The sequence below is a fragment of the Dipodomys merriami genome, unplaced genomic scaffold (genome assembly GCF_024711535.1).
Source record: "Dipodomys merriami isolate MVZ:Mamm:240054 unplaced genomic scaffold, mDipMer1.0.p SCAF_1, whole genome shotgun sequence".
In the NCBI taxonomy this organism is placed as follows: Eukaryota; Metazoa; Chordata; class Mammalia; order Rodentia; family Heteromyidae; genus Dipodomys; species Dipodomys merriami.
Window position 1 is genome coordinate 99,630,833 of NW_027202270.1, and position 19,260 is coordinate 99,650,092.

The following is a 19,260-nucleotide window of genomic DNA, read 5'->3' on the forward strand; positions in this document are numbered from 1 at the left end:
TTAGTGAATTTCTCAGCTTTAGTGAAATGTTGGTATTAGCATGGGATACTTCATGCCTTATGGTGAGTCCACAAAAACCTTCAAGTCTTCATTTGTTGCTTTGGAAGGCTAGTTACTGTGATGGTGGTACCCATGAGAACACTGTTTGGAGAAATATATAGATGAACTTTCATAATACCAAGATATAGATCCAGGTTACAGGGGGTTTTGGCTTGGGGAGGGGAGGCAGAACTAAGGTTTTAACTCAGCACTGTGTACTTGGTAGGCAGGTAATCTAGCACTTGAGCTGTTTTCTATCCCTTTTTGGCTTAGCCATTTTTTCCAAATGGGATCTTATGTTTATTCCTAGGTGTACCTGGAGAATGTCATTGCAGTTTTTACTTCCTACATAGCTACTACAGCACCATTACACCCAGCTTTTACTGGTTGAGATGAGGCTTTGCTTTTTGGTAGGTTGGCCTCAAACTGTGATACTCTAGATCTCTTCCTCTCCAGTTGCTAGGATTATAGATGTGAGCCACCTTGGAAGAACAACTTCGAGAAAAAGAATGAAAATCTAATGAAGGAATATGGAGATTAGGCTTCATTAGGTCTACCTTTGCCAATACCTGGCAGGAATGTTTCAGTACTTTTTTTTTCCAGGCTGTCACTAAAAACCACATTCCAGAGTTACACTGTCCCAACGAGCAGGAATAAATTGATTTTTAATTTCCTTTATGGAGGGCAAAATCCCTGGAGAGATGGATGAAGTCTCAATTAAGGATATTAAGAGCAGATATCATTTGAAATTCACCCAAGGATCTATGAGCAGATACAATGTTTTCTAGAGAACCAAGATAATTTAGAGATGTTGTTAATAAACTACCTATAACAATTGTCGGACAAGTTTCCAAAGAATGAAAATCCACAGATCAGAGGAGGAACATTACAAGTTTCAGAAATGGATTCTGGAAACTACAGACCTAGTAGTCTTTGCATTTGTCTCAGCAAATTTCTAGGGCAGCTTATCAAACAAATAGCTTGTTAAATGTAAACAGGAGAGATATAATTATTAGGTTCTCACATAAATTCACTGAAAAGAAATAATCACAAATGAAGTTCATCTCCATTTTTATTGAACTATTAAACCCAAAGCTCAGGGGAGTATATCTGGGTTTTTTTAGGAGGCTGTTTTTGACAGGTATCTTCTCATGATATTTTTGCAGACCAGTTGGAGAAATGTGGATTGAATTATGGAATGGGTAAGTAGATTTGTTTGGTTGACTGATAAAGTGAGATGGATTAGCATCCAAGTGGAAAGTTAGAAAAATTGCCCTTTTTCCCCTAGCTTTTGTGAGGGGCAATGGAGATACAAAGATGAATAAGGCAGAACTCCTGCCTTCAAGAGTTCATCAGAGGAAAAAAGATGCATAGACAAGTAGTTACAATCTTTATGGAGAGGATTGCACCAGGAAGGTATCCACTAGAGTAAGGGATAGAGATCTTCATGGGGAGTAGTCTGGGTCAATGATTACAAAGACTCTTATCAAACAATGAGTATTTTAACTAGAGATGGGATTATTGCTGGGCAAGAGCACTGAGCCAGATAGGCTACCTTTCAGGTTCCCTCTAAATGCTGAGGACTTGAGAGTTTACTCATGGTTAAATCACAACAGCACTTGGAGTACTTGAGCTTTGTTGGTTGTGCAAGCTGTCAGCTCGGCTGGGGTGGAACTGATAATGGAGTTGATAATGGAGTTGGCTCTATTGGAAATCATAACCAGGGTTGAAGGGAGGGCAACAATAGCTTGCTAGTTTGCTGAGATTGTTGGGATCTTCATTTTGGTAACCTAGTTTGGTATTCAATGAAGTATAAACTAAGCTGGATATGGTGGTTCATACCTGTAATTCCAGAACTCAGATGGTAGAGGCAGAAGGATTGCAAGTTTGAGGCCAGCTTGAGCTATATAGAAGGCTTGTCTCAACAACAACAATAACAATAACAATTACTTATAATCTAAAGAACACAGGAATTAAGAAAAACTGGTGGGAACAATTCACATTGAACCAGGAAGAACTTATTAGAAAAACACATCTCAGCCTGCCCCCCCCCCCCAACCTAAAAGTCTGTACCTCATTCCATACAATTGTGAGCAGCTGAGTTCTATTTGATTCTCTTACTGGCAAGTGCCCTGGCCTAAATTCTAACTGGGAATCTCCTCTCTTCCTCAAGGTGATTGTAACAAGATAGCCACACATCCTCAAAGTTCTTTATAAATGTGTCTCCCTTGGGACTTACCCTTTCTCAGATTAGCACCCTCCTTGGAGGACAAAAACGGGGCATGTGGTATGAGCAAAGCCTTTTTAGGAGGCCAGCTCCTAATTACACACAGCCTTTCTGCAGTGTTCCCAGCGTCAAAGCCCTGCAAGCACAATTACCTCGTGTTGTAGGGCTCTGGATAAAATGCTGGTCATTTAATGTGGATGAATATCACAGCCAGGGCCTTCCTGTTTCCAAACCCGTCAATAGAGTTGTAGGGCTTTGAGTGTGTTTCACAGCCATTTGCCATCCTATTGAAAATAAGAGTTCGAGGTCTGTGCCCTGAATACTTAGCATGAGATGCTGAAGTCTAGCCACTCTCTCTGCATGGGAATGGAAGATTATGGTACTTGGACAACTTAGAGTAGAGCTCAGTTTGCTAGGCAGCACCAGGCCTAGCAAACCTGTGAATATATTCACAGGTCCCAACCTGACTAGGAGGATCTTTAGTTACAAAAATAAATAGTCTGTGCTTAAAAACACAGACATCATACTTCAGTTCCTTTAGAAACTTAAAAATATTTGTTGAATTTAACCATTCATTTTTGCACTCCGGCATCTCATGTTTTATTTGTAAAAACCACTTGTGTTCTTTAAAATTTAATGAAATGATATTAAATAAATAATCTGGGAGCAGCATAATAAAACACCAGTACATCAAAGCTGTGACTCTGGGTTCAGGCAAATAGGTGGTGTGTAAATCTTGCCTTTTCTCCCTTGAAGGAGCAAACCACATTGCTAATATGTACGCATGAAACCCCAGCGAGGATGGGCCTCCCACTCTGGTTTTCAGTACTAGGAGGGAATACAGATTTGTACATAAGCAGACTCTTCATTCTACCCATAATAGCTTGACAGTCAGCTTATTCCCACATTTTAGTTGAAAAGGAAGTGTTATGAATAGCAATAGGGCTCGTGGAGCCAATGGACGTTCAGAATGAGCATCCAAGCCATTTCTCTCCCACCTCCCACTACATCTCAGGCAGCTCACAATGAAAGCCGCAAAAATTGCGTGTATATGTGTGTGCACGCACCACATTCACACACTCTGGTAGAGGGGCTTGAACACAAGGCCTAAGTGCTCTCCCTTAGCTTTTCTGCTCAAGGCTATTGTTCTATCATTTGAGGCATAGCTTTACTTCTGGTTTTTTGGTAGTTAATTGGAGATAAAAATCTCATGGAGCCGGGCGCTGGTGGCTCACACCTGTAATCCTAGCTACTCAGGAGGCTGAGATCTGAGGATCGCGGTTCAAAGCCAGCCCGGGCAGGAGAGACCATGAGACTCCTATCTCCAATAAACCACCAGAAAACCGGAAGTGGCGCTGTAGCTCAAGTGGTAGAGCGCTCACCTTGAGCTGAAGAGCTGAGGGACAGTGCCCAGGCCCAGAGTTCAAGCCCCACGACCGACCAAAAAAAAAAAAAAATCTCATGGACTTTCCTGCCCAGTCTGGCTTTGAACTATAATCATCAGATCTCTGCCTCCTGAGTAGCTAGGTGCCTGGCTGAAAGCTAGACATTTTAAAAAATATATCTTTGGGCTCTTCTTTGGGCCTGTCTAGCAGGACTTCATGGTGGACACTTAACTAATGAACCTTTCTAGGTCTCCATACCACAACTCTACCCACACTGTTCCAGTTATTCCCTACTGACTTCTAGCTAGGCTGTACACATCTCTAAGTCATTTTATAGCCCTTTGGAACAAGGTGGAAATTTTATAGATGAATAGATAGGTCTATCTGGATAATAGATACAGACAGATAATTACATTATCATTGAGTAACTATCTTTTAAGTAAATGGAGAAAAGCCAAGTTGACATTCCTCTCAACTTGTCCAGCCACACTAAATCTCTTTCAGTTATTTTCAGATTAGTCTTCTCCCATTCTCCCTAGTTCCCTTAGCTTTTATTTTAGGAATACTCACTCAAGGAAGCCTTTCATTATCTTCCACCACTAGGCCAGGTGTCCTAATTATGTTCTTGCTCTGCAATGCTATCTCTTCACTATCAGAACACCCTCAGGCCAGTCTGTTCAGTAACTGCTAGTTTAAATGTTTCTCTCTTTCCCTTAATCTCTAAACTCCTTAAGGTCAAGGACATTTTAATCACAGCACTGACCTTGGCATCCAGCTTGTAGTCAATAGGCATTTGTTCTATTAATGAAAAGCCTCATTCTAATTCAAGGTTACCCTGAACTTGGTAGAAAGAACCTGAACAAGCACTGGTTATGGTCCTTTTGCTCTGCTGAGGTTCGAGTCCCTCCCTAAGCTGTAGGCTTGCTGAGGGCGGGTGCTTGGCACGGGAGGCCATCCTATACCCCTGGTTATTGAGGAAGGATTTTTTTTCCCTTCATATGTCAGCTGTGGATGCCTCTTCTCTAGGGCTTCCTGGCCCTGCCTTCACATATCCTTTCAATGGCTGTTCAGTATGGTCTTAACCACCGTCACGGCAATATAATAGGTGCCATTTTTCAAAATTGCGCTGAAGGTAGCAGAGCTAACAGCTTCCTTTGCACCCCAGGTAGGCTCCTGGCCTGGAAAACTTGGGCCTCACCGTTGACTTATCATTCTGTGTCATTCCCAGACAGCCTGTCTTGCTCTCCTGCTGCAGCTTGTCATCATCATTTTGGGGCTGTTGGCTCAGCCTTTGCTATTGCTGTTGCAATTGTGTTTTGGATCTGACCTCCTGGCAAGCTGTGGGGCTTTGGCTGAGGGAGCTGCCAGAGGCTGAGCCCAGCCGAGGGAGTGTGCCCGGGGCTCCTGAGAAAGGGGAGGAGGCTGGGAATGAACTCTGAGATCAGCTTGTGCTTTCTGAGCTGGAAAGGGAATCCATCAGGCAGCTGCCCTTCTGGAATATTCCACGGTGACAGGGGTTGCCCCTGTGGTAAGGTGCCCTCCTAGTCCCCATTTAATTTCCACTGCCCCTCAGACTTTCAGGCCGTTGTCGTGGCCCAACAAAATGACTGTAGTTCTTGCCACGTTGTGCTTTACTTGAAGTAAACCCAAAGGCAACTCTGGGGACAGGGCATACCTGCCAGTGTCTTTTCAGAAGGCTGGGCCAGAAGCTCCCCTCCACCCCTCACCCCCCCCCCCCCCCCGCCCACGTTTTGCGTCTTTCCTCCACCTCTCCCCTCCCCAGGCCTGAGGTAACAGAGAGAGATACAGAAGAGGAGAGGCCTTCACCTGGACACAGGAAACCTGATTCCAGAATTATCTCTACACTGACTTCTCCTGACTTGCCTAATTATAAGAACAAAGCCACTAATCTCCATCTTCTTCTGGGATGGATGGATTTAGCATAGTGATTCTGTTTTATGTGTTAAGTTACTTACACACACGGTTAATGCTCAGGCAATCCTTAGTAAGTAGCAGTAGCCTCAATTTATAGATGCTCAGAGTTAAAGTACTACCTGCAAGGCTCACAGCTGTTAAGTTTTTGAGTTGAGGTCTTTCATGCTTCAGACCGAGGCTTCTCCTGTGCCTCATTACCTCTGAAAAAAGTGGGGTCACCATATACTGGGCCTTCCTTCTAGATTTTCTTGTGACAGGATCTTATGTAGCCCAGATGGCCTCAAGCCTACTATCATCTTCCCTCAGCCTTCTGATGGCTGGGATTACAGGTGTGAGCCACCTCACCCCCCTCACCCCTATATAGTTGAGAAAAATGCATTATTGGGAACAGATCAATATAAAAAACACCTTAAATCTCTTCACTGTAAGGCCAGGAAATACTTCTAGCTTCTCAGGAGAAAAAAAAATACCATGCAAAACTAAAATTGGGCACATAATAGTTCCCATCCACTTCTCAGGGCTTTGGAGGAGTCAGTGTCTTGAGCAAGGAGAACCGCCTTCTAACCCTGGCTCTCACAATATGTCAGAGAACTTGTCATGTAACCTGTCCAGCTTTCACTTCCTTCAACTAAGAAGAAGCGAAACCCCATGCTCTGCAGAGTGGTCCTGTGTAGACAGGTGCAGGCACTTCAGGCTCATGCGAAGTCCAAACAAAAGACTATATCCATGAAATACAGTATGAGTTGCTTAACAACGGGAATGTATCCTGAGAAATGCATCATTAGATTTTTGTCATTGTACAAACATGGACTGTATACACACAAACCAAGCGAACTATATCTCTAGATGATATAATCTCATGAGACCACCATTGTAGATGCAGTGACTAAAATGTTCTTTGTCTTCTCTGTTTTTCTCCTCCAGTTTTTCTGCAACTTCGAGAGGACCCCTTCACTTCTGAAGCAACTAGGTCTCTTTCCCTGCCCATCTGCCATTTGTACACGAGGGAAGATGCAGCTGGCACCATCACACAGTGTATGCCAGTGTTTTCTTCATAGACAAGGCACTGTGGAGTTCAGAAGCTCATAGCTGAGGTAGGAGTTGGTGAATTAAGACTGTTAACTGCTCCCCCACACTCGGGCTTTGGTGTAACGGCTTTGCTGGGTCAACTGACTTGTACGCTTTGGTTGTCTAAGGTCTCTGTTGGAAAATAGGACTTTTCCCAGACTGGGCCTCAGATCCTGCCCCAAGGCTATTTCTTGAATTAGGCTAAAGCTTCTCTGCAGACACCCAACAGCCTGTAGATCTCCGCCAGGCCATCTCCTCCTCCTAGGTGACCTTTCCATCTGAGATCATTTCAAACTCATTCTTGGCCCTGTCCTTCCTGCACTCTAACTCCTTGATGGCTGATAGGTTCTCTTGTGTTCATAAACCTTTGTAACAGCCAGGTGAAATAGTATTGACAAGAAGTCTAATGTTAAGCTTGGCTTTGATGGGAAAGAGTGGACTGACTTGATTTACAGTGTCCTACACAGGCATGGACAAGAGAGCCAACCTGTAGTCTAACTGTTGGCCATCTCTGTAAGGTAAGAGCTTAGTTCCATGTCTTGCATCAGATGTTTTGTGTGTTTTGTTTGTTTTTTGTCTGTCTTGGGGCTTGAACTCTGGGCCTGGGCGCTGCCCCAGTGCTCCTCAGCTCAGTGTGAGCAATCTACCGCTTGAGCCACAGCACCACTTCTGGTTTTCTAGTGGTTTATTGGAGATAAGAGTCTCACGGAGTTCCTGCCCAGGCTGGCTTTGAAACGTGATCCTCAGATCTCAGTCTCCTGAGTAGCCAGGATTACAGGCATGAGCCACAGGTGCTAGGCTTTGTGGTTTGTTTTTTTTTTTAATCCTTATTCAGCTCACACCTTTTCCCCTTGCATATGCAGTAGCATTTTTCCTTGATAAGAACAACATATTTCCAAGTACTCATTTACATTTTATCATAATTGTTCTTGTCAACACAGTTGGTTTTTTGGAGGAAGGGTACTCTTTGGGCCATCAAGCTCTGTAGAAAATTTTGGCAACAGCTAACGCTCTATTCATTCCGTCAATAAGGCCTAATTGAGCATTAAGTATATGCCTCACAGTTCTAGGCACCACAGATAAAAAAACAGGAAAGGCACATAGTCTCCCTGCAAGAAGCTCAGAATCTCATCTGGAAAGGCACACGTCTGAATAGCGCTGGAGACAGACAACAAAGCCTTCTTTCCAAAGGAATCTGCCACAGGGCCCTGGGAACTGGAGAATTTTCCCCAACAATTTTCATTTTGTAAAAAGGCTAAGTTCTTAAAGGAAGAACGACCCCCTCCAGGTGCTATCTGCCCATGATTCTCAGTTCCCAGTATCAAAACTCCTGTGATAGCTTTACAATTCACTCAGACCTGAAGGGGGCTAATGTTTCTGACGGAGGTGGCAGCAGTGCTTAGGTCCCTGCTGTTTACCTTGTTCAGCCCCTCTAAGTTCAGTGCATAGCTGACCCTTACCCCCACTGGTTCCTGAACAACCTCTACCCTGAGCTTAAGATCTTCAGGCAAGGGTGCTTACTTACTCCCAGTACAGTCTCACCCAGCCTGGGCCTCAGAGTTGGGGCTTCATGCTAAAACAGTACTGGATGCTCCCTCATGTGAATTCCATGGCAGATACAGCCTCCGTACTGTCTTCGTGGACTAAGCCTGGATCCCTGTGACGGACTTGCATGCCCAAATTCCATTTCTGCTAAGAGTCATTGCACCAGAATGGGTCACCCATGCCATGCCATTGCTAAATGGTGCTGGAGTATGTAGAGAAATGACTGCATTACTCTGGCATGTCTCGGTATTTCACATTTGCTTCCATTGTGATTCTGGGCTGAATTTCAGTGCTCATCAACATGTTTGGCAATACAGAGACACAGCCTTGGCCTAGAGAAGGCTTAAGCCATCTGTTCTTTTAAGTGATAGAAAGGATGAGACTGGATTAAACTAGAACCAGGAAAACATAGGAACATTTTCTGAAGAGCACTGCCTCAGAGGGAATTTTGCTTTGTATGTTAAACAAAGTCACATAAAACCATTGAATGCAGTGGTCAGAAAAACTACAACAGAAAGCAGGTTAGTGGTTGCAAAGGACTAAAGGAAGGGGAAAACGGAGAGTGATGACTAATGGCTGCTGTTTTTTTGTAGGGTGATGGTAAAAACAGTCTATAGATAGTTATAATAGTTGCTGAAATTTTGCTAAAAATGACTTCTACAATTTCAAAATGTGACGTTCGTGGTATATAAAATGTATCTTGAAAAAACTGTTATCAAAAAATAACCCAAAGAAATCTACCTGGGCTCAATGGCTTCTGCTTACAATCTCAGCTCCTTAGGAGATGGAGATCAGGAGGATCTCAATTTAAGGTCAGCTTTGGCAAAAAGTTCAAGACCCCCCATCTCATCCTATAAAAATGTCCAGCTATGCAAGAAGCATAAATAGGATCATAAACTGGGCTGAAGGCCCAGCAAGGACAAAGCCCTGAGCTCAAACCCCAGTACTTCTAAGAGAGAAAAAGAAGTCTATGGTCTATAGCAAAAGTAAAAAAAAAAAATTTAACATTTATTCGACATCTACTACGCACTATCTTTGTCTAAAGCATGAGAGATAGAACTGAGACAAGCAAGTGAATTTGTAGCATCATAGAATTGTATTACAACTCTTCCTTGTCTTCCTCCAGGACTCTCTTGGAGTTTTCCCAGCCTAGAGCCAGACATGGATGCCCCACTCTCCCCACCCCCACTTAACCACAGTGGTCACCTTTGGAGTCCCTGGCTTTCTTGGCAATATGGAAGCTCTTCCTTCCTCTCCAGGGCATGTCTCATGGTGAGCTGGCGTACCTCCTCAGTTGGTTTGTTAGTAATCACATGAACAGCATTGGCTGCAGCGGGTCTTTTTCTCCTTTCACACTTGAGATCATCCAAACTTTTCTCTGGACCTCATAATGCAGAGATTGGGTAGGATCTAATACTAGTGCTACCGGAAGGGAGGAAGTGCACCCCATCTGTGATAGGGAATTTTCTGGCAATTTCGAACTCCTTGCTAGATAATCAGATCTAGTGTTTGTCTTCACTTTGAGGAGTTAAGCCTGTGGAGTGGCAGGGGTGACTGGCCAAGAAGTGGCTCTGCCTCACTTCTGCTCTGGGAGACAGGACCTGCCTTGGCAGGTCAGCATGTTGTTTATGTGAGACTGTTCTCAGCCACGGTACCTGAGCACACTTCCATCTGTGACCAGTAGGAAAGGGCTTGGAAGCAAGTTTCCTACTTTCCATAGCTAGAAATGTCTAGCTTCTGGCCTTTCTTTCCAAACCAGAGCTAAGCAGGCCCAGACTGACCCCACTAAATACAACCCTGTGGTCCAACACCCACCTCTCTCCTGCAAACATCAATTGCAACCAGATGAGAATGTCTACATGGGCCAAATGAGCTCACAGGCAGGAGAACAAAGGAACAGTATTGGCAAGATGTCACCCAGTAGGGAGACAGGCAGGTGTCCATATCTTTAGAGGCTTTTGGGTCTTTAAACTGCTCTAAGATGTGTATGCGTGCACTCTCCCCAACCCCCACCCTTTAGGCAAGCAGAGCCTGGCAGTATGTTTTGCAACTCCGGGAGGAGGGGGCTAGAGGGAGGACAGGAAGATGCAGAGCATCCAGAAACCAGACACTTCCAATTTGAAAGCTGTCTGGGGAGCTGGGTGGGGCTTGTGATGCCTTCTATACAGACTGAGGCTGGGTGGGAAGTGTGTTTGGCAAAGGCAATAGCAACAAGACAGTTCATTTTTATTTTTGATGAAGTGACACTTCATCTTTAAAAAAAATTCTGTTGTAACCAGAGATTATCTAACAGATAAACACAGAAAAGCACTCTTGGCTCTAACCATCTACTGTAGGAGATGTGCTTGGAAAAGCACAATAAGTGGCGTGTGAAGGTCAGGAATAGGTTTGGCTCAGCTGTGGAGCAGGAGAGGAAAATAGCAGAAGGAGAAGAGTTTAAAATAATAAGGGGGCTCTTTAAATAGAGCTATAAAGCTGGGTAGCAAACTTAGTCCAAGGGTTACAAACAAGCTTTCCTCCAAAGTTTCTATGGTAACTAGATAAAATCTACAGCAAGAGTATAGTTAATGAAATATTTCTTCTAGACCATCATATAGCAGTAAGTACTGCAGGGTGATTTTGTGCAAGCTCCAATATAGATTATATTTTTAGCTCATTCTTAGTCGTCTTTTTTTTTCTTCCTGGTTAGAATGGTAAGACTCCATTTACTATAGTGCCCTGAATTCTCTTTGACATAGAGTTACAAAAGCTGGTGTTGCTCTAGACCACTGGGAATGAACAGAACCCTTCTCTCTCCCTCTTCCCCTGCCCCCAGCCACAGTTTGGTTTCATTTGACACATACTGGATTGTTAATTTGGACAGTTAGAATAAATGATCATGACTAATCAATTTTATCTGCACACAAAGAATAAACACAATCTGGTAGGGTTCGTATAGAGCGATTTGTGTTATACATGACTAAGAAGCCCTGGAAATGGTTGGACTTGGAGGCCTAGAATGATATTTTAACTCAGTCAGTTACTAACAATAAGACTGAACAAACTATTTAACTTTTCTGTGTTTCAATTTCATATGAAATGAGGCTGAGAATAGAACCTACCCAAAAGCCAATTTAAGGACAAAAGAAGATTAAACTATATAAATGTTTCTAGCCATGATTGGTATAGAGTAGGTATCAAGTAAATGCTTACTGCATCCAGTTAAGTTTCTTTAAATCTTTTTATCTAGAAGATTGCAGTCCAAGTCCCATCTATGATGGTAGCTTCTTAGAGAACTATTAAAAATTATGAGATTATCCTAAGTATGCAACACATAATTAAATAATAGGAATAGCTAACACTTACTGAGAACTAAATTTGTGCCAGGCAATATTGTAAGCACATGCGCATCATATGTATTTGATTATAATCCTCATAAAATTCTATGAGGTAAGCAATATTTTTACTAGAAAAGTGAGGCATAGAGAAGTTATTAAGTTATCATCACTACCACCATTGTTATTAACATTATCATGTCATGAGATTGACATAGAGCTAAACACATGTATTATTTCTTCTCATGTTCCCAACTTGGTATCTTCATTTTATAACATGGCTTGTTATGCTACATATTTAGCCCAAGATTACAAAGTCATTAAATGGTTATGATTCAGTGCAAGCAATCATCCCATACATAAATAATGACACTTCTATTTATTTATTTTTGTGCTGATACTGAGGCTTGAACTCTGGACTTTGCATTTTCCCTTAGCTTTTTCACTTAAGGGGGACTCTCTATGAATAGAACCACTTTTCCACTTCTATATTTTTTCTGGTTAATTGGAGATAAAAGTCTCTCAGCTTTGTCTGCCCAGCCTGACTTTGAACTGCAATTCTTAAATCTCAGGCTCCTGAATAGCTAGGATAGCAGACATGAGCCACTGGTACCCAGCCGGATTTCCTTTTCTTTCCAGTATTTATGCTATTTATTTATTTTCTTGCTTTGTTACACTGGTTACAATCTCTATATGTTCAATGATAACTAGAAATAATAAGTATAGACATCCTTATTGTTTTTAGGGGGCATAGCCAGTATTTTAGTACTAAATATGTTATTTATTGTAGGCGTTGGTAGATGCTCTTTATCAGGCTCAGGAAAGTTCCCTTCCTGTTCTCATTTACTGAGAAAAAAAATTTTTTTAACATATATGGATGTAGGGCTTATCAAATGCTATTGTTCTATAGATACAATGATAGGGCTGTTCTCTTATGTTAAACTGATGAATTTTAGTGACTGATTTTCAAGTATCTTACCAGTTTTCATTCCAGAATAAGCCTTATTTGGACAGTATTATTTTTATAATACAATATTTAACTTACTACAATTTTAATATTAAATTACTATTATTCAGTATTATTTTAATATTATTAAATATTAAATTTTGTGTTTATATTATGGGGAATGTTGTCTATAATTTCTCTCTCTTTTGTCAAATATTAAATTCAAGACTTTTTGATATTATAATTGATGGGCTGGGAATGTGGCTTAGTGGTAGAGTGCTTGCCTAGTATGCACCAAGCCCTGGGTTTGATTCCTCAGTACCACATAAGCAAAAAAATCCAGAAGTAGCACTGTGGCTCAAGTGAAAGTGTGCTAGCATTGAGCAAAAGAAGCTCAGGGACAGCGCCTAGGCCCTGAGTTCAAACCCCAGGACTGGCCACAAAAAAAGTAGTTGCGAGTGTAACAATCAATATTCCACCAGAAAAATAACCTACCATAAATGTGTATATAAATATGTGTGTGTAGGATGGAAGGATGGATAGATAGATAACAAGGAATTGACTTACATGGTTATGAGAGGTCTTGAGCAGAAGCTGGAGCTCAGCCCACAGGCAGAAATTTCTCTTCCTCAGAGAAACCAAGTATTACTCTTAGGGCAGATGTCTGGCTCAGCCTCAGCAGGTCACTGAGGATAATCTTTTGTTACATATATATATATATATATAATAAATATATATTAAAGTTAACTAGTTGTAAAAGTTACTCATGTACAAAATACCTTCAGAGCAAAACCTAGATGAGTGGTGCATGTGTGTGTGCGTGCGTGCCTGCGTGCGTGCGTGTGTGTGTGTGTGTGTGTGTGTGTGTGTGTGTGTGTGTGTGTGTGTGTGTGTGTGTGCCCATACTGTGTGCTAATGTTGAGTCTTAAACTCTGGGCCTTACAATCTTACTCCGCTATTTTGCTATTGTAGTACTTCAGCTATGCCTCCATTTCTGGCTTTTTGCTGGCTAGCTGGAAAAAAGAGTCTCATGGATTTGTCTGCTTAGTCTGGCTTCAAACTACAACCCCTAGATCCCAGCCTCTTGAGTAGTTAGGGTTATAGGAATGAGCCACTAGTGCTCTAGGTTAGATAAATGTTCAACTGAACAGAGTTAACAAATAGAACAGCCCAGTCAACCCACTGTCACTTGTAACCACATACTTCTTAAAGTATAGTTAATTTAGAAATAAAGGCATTAACAAAGCCATAATTCTGCCTAGCATAACACACCTATCACATGTTCAACCAAAATGCATATAAACCTTTTCTCCAGAAGAGGATCTAAAGGTCTTAAGTCCTGTTCACTTTTCTTTTTTTTTTTTTTCCTGTTCACCATTCTTGGTATTTTATAAATTAAATACTGAGATGCAAAATTAACAATTATTAGTACATTCTATGTTAAATGATATTGGGATAACACAGGGAAAACCAAAAACATTATGTATATATATATATATAATGTATGTAACAAAACAAGAGAGAACTATTCATGAAAATTATAGTTCTTATTTCTACAACTTGTAATATAGTCATTGCTGGCATTTGTAACCATCTCCACTCTGTAGCCAACTTGTCAGCTGTTATGGTCTTTGCCTGGCAGGGAGACCCAAATTTCCATTCCTGAAGAGATTGGGTTAGTAGCAATATTGTTTGAATTGGGTTGCTATAGTTTTCACTGATTTCCAGCTGCCAAAAAAAATACTATAAACTTGATTGCTTAAACACCACATTTATTTCACATGGTACTGAAGGTTGTGAAGTACAGGACAAGGGTTCCAGGCTATTCAGCTCCTGTTGAAGGTCTCTTCCTGGTTTGCAAATGGATACTTTGTTCTTGTACCCTCATGTGGCCGAGTGAGACCACCTTTCTTGTGTCTCTTCTTATAAAGGCACTAATGCCACATGGCCTCTACCCAGATAAACTAGTTACTGCTAAAACCCTACTGCAAAAATAGCATTATATTAGGAATTAGAGTTTTGGCATATAGACTTGAAGAGGATACAAGTGTTGCTTTTATAGCTATAACACTAAGAAACACCACACCCTAAGAAATGTATGTATGCCAGACATACTCTTCCCTACCTTCATACGCAGAGCCAGTCCAGTTCCTCTTGATAAGCAAAATAATAACCCCAGCCAGCACTATAAAAATTTCCTATTTGCCTATTGACTCTGGGAATGAGGAAAATAAACTTGCCAGATGGTTGTCATGATTTCTAGTTCAACCAAGTCATTTTGACATCTACCAGTAGGAACAATCTTGCCTTTGGAAAAAGGATTCTAGACCAGCAGACTATAAGGTCACAAGAGTGTAATGCAAAAGCAGGTTTCTAGAAATAATATTTCGTGGTGTTACTTCCATTTCCTCCCACTCATCTTGGACCCATGACTCTGAGGGAAAAAGCACCAATGGCCACATGCAATTGGAAGCATATTCAGCTTCCTAGAGGAAATTGCCTCAGTCCTGCAAGGTATTGCCATCTAGCTTTTGCTGTGACTGAATTTTTCATAAAGCCATTCCATGATTTTGTCATGCTTCAGCATGAGGACATAAGACCAGACAATTGCACAACTATGGCTCCATTTCCATTTGCATTTCTATGGAGTGAGTTCTTTTAACAGAAGCGATGATGCGTATTTCTATGAAGTGAGTTCTTTTAGCAGAAAGCGATGCTGTGTGGAATATAACAATGGTGAGTAAGGCATGTGGTAGGCCCATGGATGATAGTTTTGGCAAAGGCATTGTACACAGGAAGTAATACCAGAGTAGGTATTTATTCCAACAAGAACAAAGCACTGCTTCTTCCACAATGGAAGTTGTCCAAGTAATCCACTAGCCATCAGGTAGCTGTCTGATCCCACCAAATAATGGTGCCATATTAAGGGCTTGGTGTCAGACTCTCCTGCTGGCAGATTGCATGTTCAGTAGTAATTGTCCAGATTGGGCTTGATAACCAGAATTCTGTGTTGCTGGTTTCATGCATTGCCTCCTTGCCTGCTATCATGGCCAATTTGTAAGACACCTTGGGCAACAGCATGAGTGGTTAAGGAAAAAGACTGAGTTGTACTACAGAAAAGGGTCATCCTGTCTGCTTGACTGTTAAAATGTTCTCTGCTGAAATCACCTTTTAGTGAGCATTCACCCGGGACATCAACAGCTTCACTTTCTTTGCCCATTCATAGAAGACCATCCCCATATTTCTTCCCCCAGACTTCCTTGTCATGAGTTTTCTATTGTGTCATTTCCCAAACACCCAGTGTCACAGTAGTCCCAGCCAGGAAATCCCTGAAGGACACTGGTAAAATGTTCACTTTTTTTTTTTTAAGGAAAAGCTTAAGTCTTTGTGTTTCAAAGCCTGCTCAAGGCCAATCTGGTATGTACAGCTTCTGGTGGATGATAGACTGATGGTGAGCATGCTCAGCTCCATGGCTTGGTGGGTCAGATAACACCTAGTTCACAATGATAAGCATAGGCAGTATAGGAACTCGATGGCCCATGATTAAACATTCAGCCTTTACCAAATCCCAGTAGCAAGCCAAAAGCTGTTTTTAAAAAAAAAAAAAAAAAAAAGAGCTTTTGTCCACAGAGAATGCCAGGACCCCAAATCCTAAAGGTCTATTTTGTGACTCTCCTATTAGAGCCTGTCAAAGACTCTAAACAGCATGGCTTTGCATGCCATCGCATCTACTAAACATGAATGGCAAAGCAGCTTACATAGCAGCCTGGACCAACCACAGAACTTCTGTTCTAGCCCCACTTGATAAACTAGCAGCTTTTCAAGCCATAAGTAATTGGGACAAAGCAGTACAAGAAAATGAGGACTATGTTGCACATACAATCCAAAGGGTCCGGAAGCCAGGTACTATTTAGCCTTTGCCTTTAAAGAGATATTTCAACATGCTGTATACTACTAAGCTCCTGGAAATTTCACTAAGGTGCCCCAATCCCTGAATTTATTTATTTAGCTGTGCTAGTGATCAAATCCAGGGCCTCATGCATGCTATGCAAGCACTGTGGCACTGGTTTATATCTTAGCCCTTGAGATGCCTGAAGTTCTGTCAGATTTATTTCCCATCTTCTGACAAGCAAAGTACTTACCAGTAAGTCTGGAGTAGTTGCTAGTTGTTGCTCATTACATCCAATGAACATTATGTCATCAATGAGAAGTCTTGTTACCTCCCAGTAACTACCCTGAGGCAGGGTAGTGAAAGTGTAGTGCTGGCCTGGCCAGCTGGAAGCAGACTATTTCTGGTGGTTCTTATTCACAGGGATGGGGAAAGGCATATTTGCCAGCTCAATAGTTGTACACCATTTTAACAGTCAAGCAAACAGGAGGACCCTTTTCTGTAGTGCAACTACATCTGGAACAGTAGCTGCAAGCAGAGTTGCCATCTGGTTAACTTTAGGATAATTAAGTGTTCATCCGAGTTTTGCACAGGCCAATAGGCAAGAGTGGGGGATGTGGGAGAAATTATCTCCTTACCCTCACATATGTAAAGCCCTTGATGGTGGTAATATTTCTTCCCTAAATATTTAAGAGAATTTGCTGTAAATAATTATCTGGGCCTAAGGGTTTGTGTGTGTGAAATTCACAAATTGAAAACTACATTTCTTCAATAAGCATAGAGGTAGTCATTTTTCTTTCTTCTTGTTTTTGTTCTGATAATCTCAGTTTTTCAAGACATTTTTCCAGTATGTCTAAATTGCCAAATTTATTAGTATGAAAATTTCAGAATATGGACTTATTATGTTTTAATGTCTGTTGAATATATAATATCATATTGTTTGTGTCTCATATCCTCTTTCTTGGTGAACATTGCAATTGATCCTAACCAGAACATTTTCAGTTGTCATATGTACTGTTTTATCATTGGCAGCTAGGTCAAGTTAGTTGATCATTTTGTTCTTATTTTCTTCACTTTTCTGATTTCTTTCTGCAATGTTCTATCAATTACTGAAAGAGCACTGAAATCTCCAACTAAGATTTCTCTGTTTCTCCCTTTAGGACTGCTAGTTTGTAGCTTTGTGTATTTTGAGGCTGTGTAAGTAGGTTAGTACAAATTTAGAATTTAATGTCTTCCTGGTCTAATTAATACTTTCCTGACTAAGAAATGTTCTTTTAAAAAATCTCCTTGCCTTGTCTGATAGAAATGTTCCACACTGTCTTCCTTAGCTTTCTGTTCACATGATGTGATTTTTTCTGTTCTTTTACTTTCAGCCTCACTCTGTCTTCTTAGTTCAAGTTGATCTTAGATAAATAATGTTTGAGTCTTTTTAATCTCAACCTTTTAACTGGAATGTTTATTCCATTCACATGTAATGTATTATTGATGTTAAGGCAACCATCTAATTGTTTTTCTAAATGCTACATCTACTTTGTGTGTGTGTGTGTGTGTGTGTGTGTGAGAGAGAGAGAGAGAGAGAGAGAGAGAGAGAGAGAGAGAGAGAGAGAGAGAGAGAGAGAGAGAGAGAGAAAGAGAGAGAGAGAGATTGAGAGAGAGAGAGAGAGAGTTTTGGGATTGAACTCAGACCTGGGCACTGTCCCTGAACTATTTTGCTCAAAGCTGATAATCTGCTACTTGAGCCATAGCTATACTTCCAGCCCTTTGGTGGCTAGTTGGAGATAAGAATCTTAAGGACTTTTCTGTCCAGGCTGGCTTGGAACCACGATCCTCAGATCTCAGATTCCTGAGTAGCTAGGATTACAGGTGTAAGCCACTGGCTTCTGGCTTGTCCCACCTACTTCTATTCCTCTGTTTCCTTTCTGACTTTTTAAATTCTTCTATTGATGTTTTAGCTCTGTGTGTGTGTGTGTGTGTGTGTGTGTGTGTGTGTGTGTGTGTGTGTGTGTGTGTGTGTGTGTGTGTATTTACTGCTATTTATGTCTGGCTTAGCAATTACTCTAGGAATTACAATATGAATCCTTAATTTATTACAATCTCTTTGGAGTAATATTATACCATTTCATGTAAAATATGAGAGTTTCAGCACAATCAAATTCTATTTTGTTTGTGTGTATGTATGCTAGTACTAGACCTTTAACTCAGGGCCTGGATGCTCTCCCTTAGCTTTTTTGCTCAAATGTGATATTCTAACACAAGTTACAGTTCTGCTCCTGTTTGTTTGGTTTTTTTTGATATTTAACTGGAGATAAAAGTCTTTTGAACCTTCCTTCCTGGGCTGTCTTCAAACCATGATCCTCAGATCTCAGCTTCTAGGTAATTATGATCATAGGCATAAGCTGCCAGCAATCTGCTGGCCTCTTATATTTCTGATGAGAAGTTAGCAATGATGTGCATAATTTTTTACTTACATGTAATTATCTTAGTTTGTTGTTAACTTATCACAGGCTTGTGGTTTCAACAGCAGTTATTTATTTTTCACAGTTTTGAAGATTGGAAAGTATAAGATCAAAAGATTTGACATAACTCGCATCTGGTGATGCCCATTTCCTGGGTGTAGTCTCATGTGTGGGAAAGACACATCTAACATTTCTAACATCATTAATCAGGATCCCACCATCCAAAAAGTGACCTCCCAAAAGTCCCATCTATAAACGTATCTTAAGAAACAAAATGTTTGATGATAACCATAGTGTATCTTCTTGCTGTTTTTATTATTATCTCCTTAGTTTTTATTGTTATCTCTTTGGTTTTAAGTTTAACTTTGATAATCCAAGACATAGGTAGCTTTTTATTTGCCTCACTAGAAAATTACCCAGATATTTGAATCTGTATTTTGATACTACTCACCAACT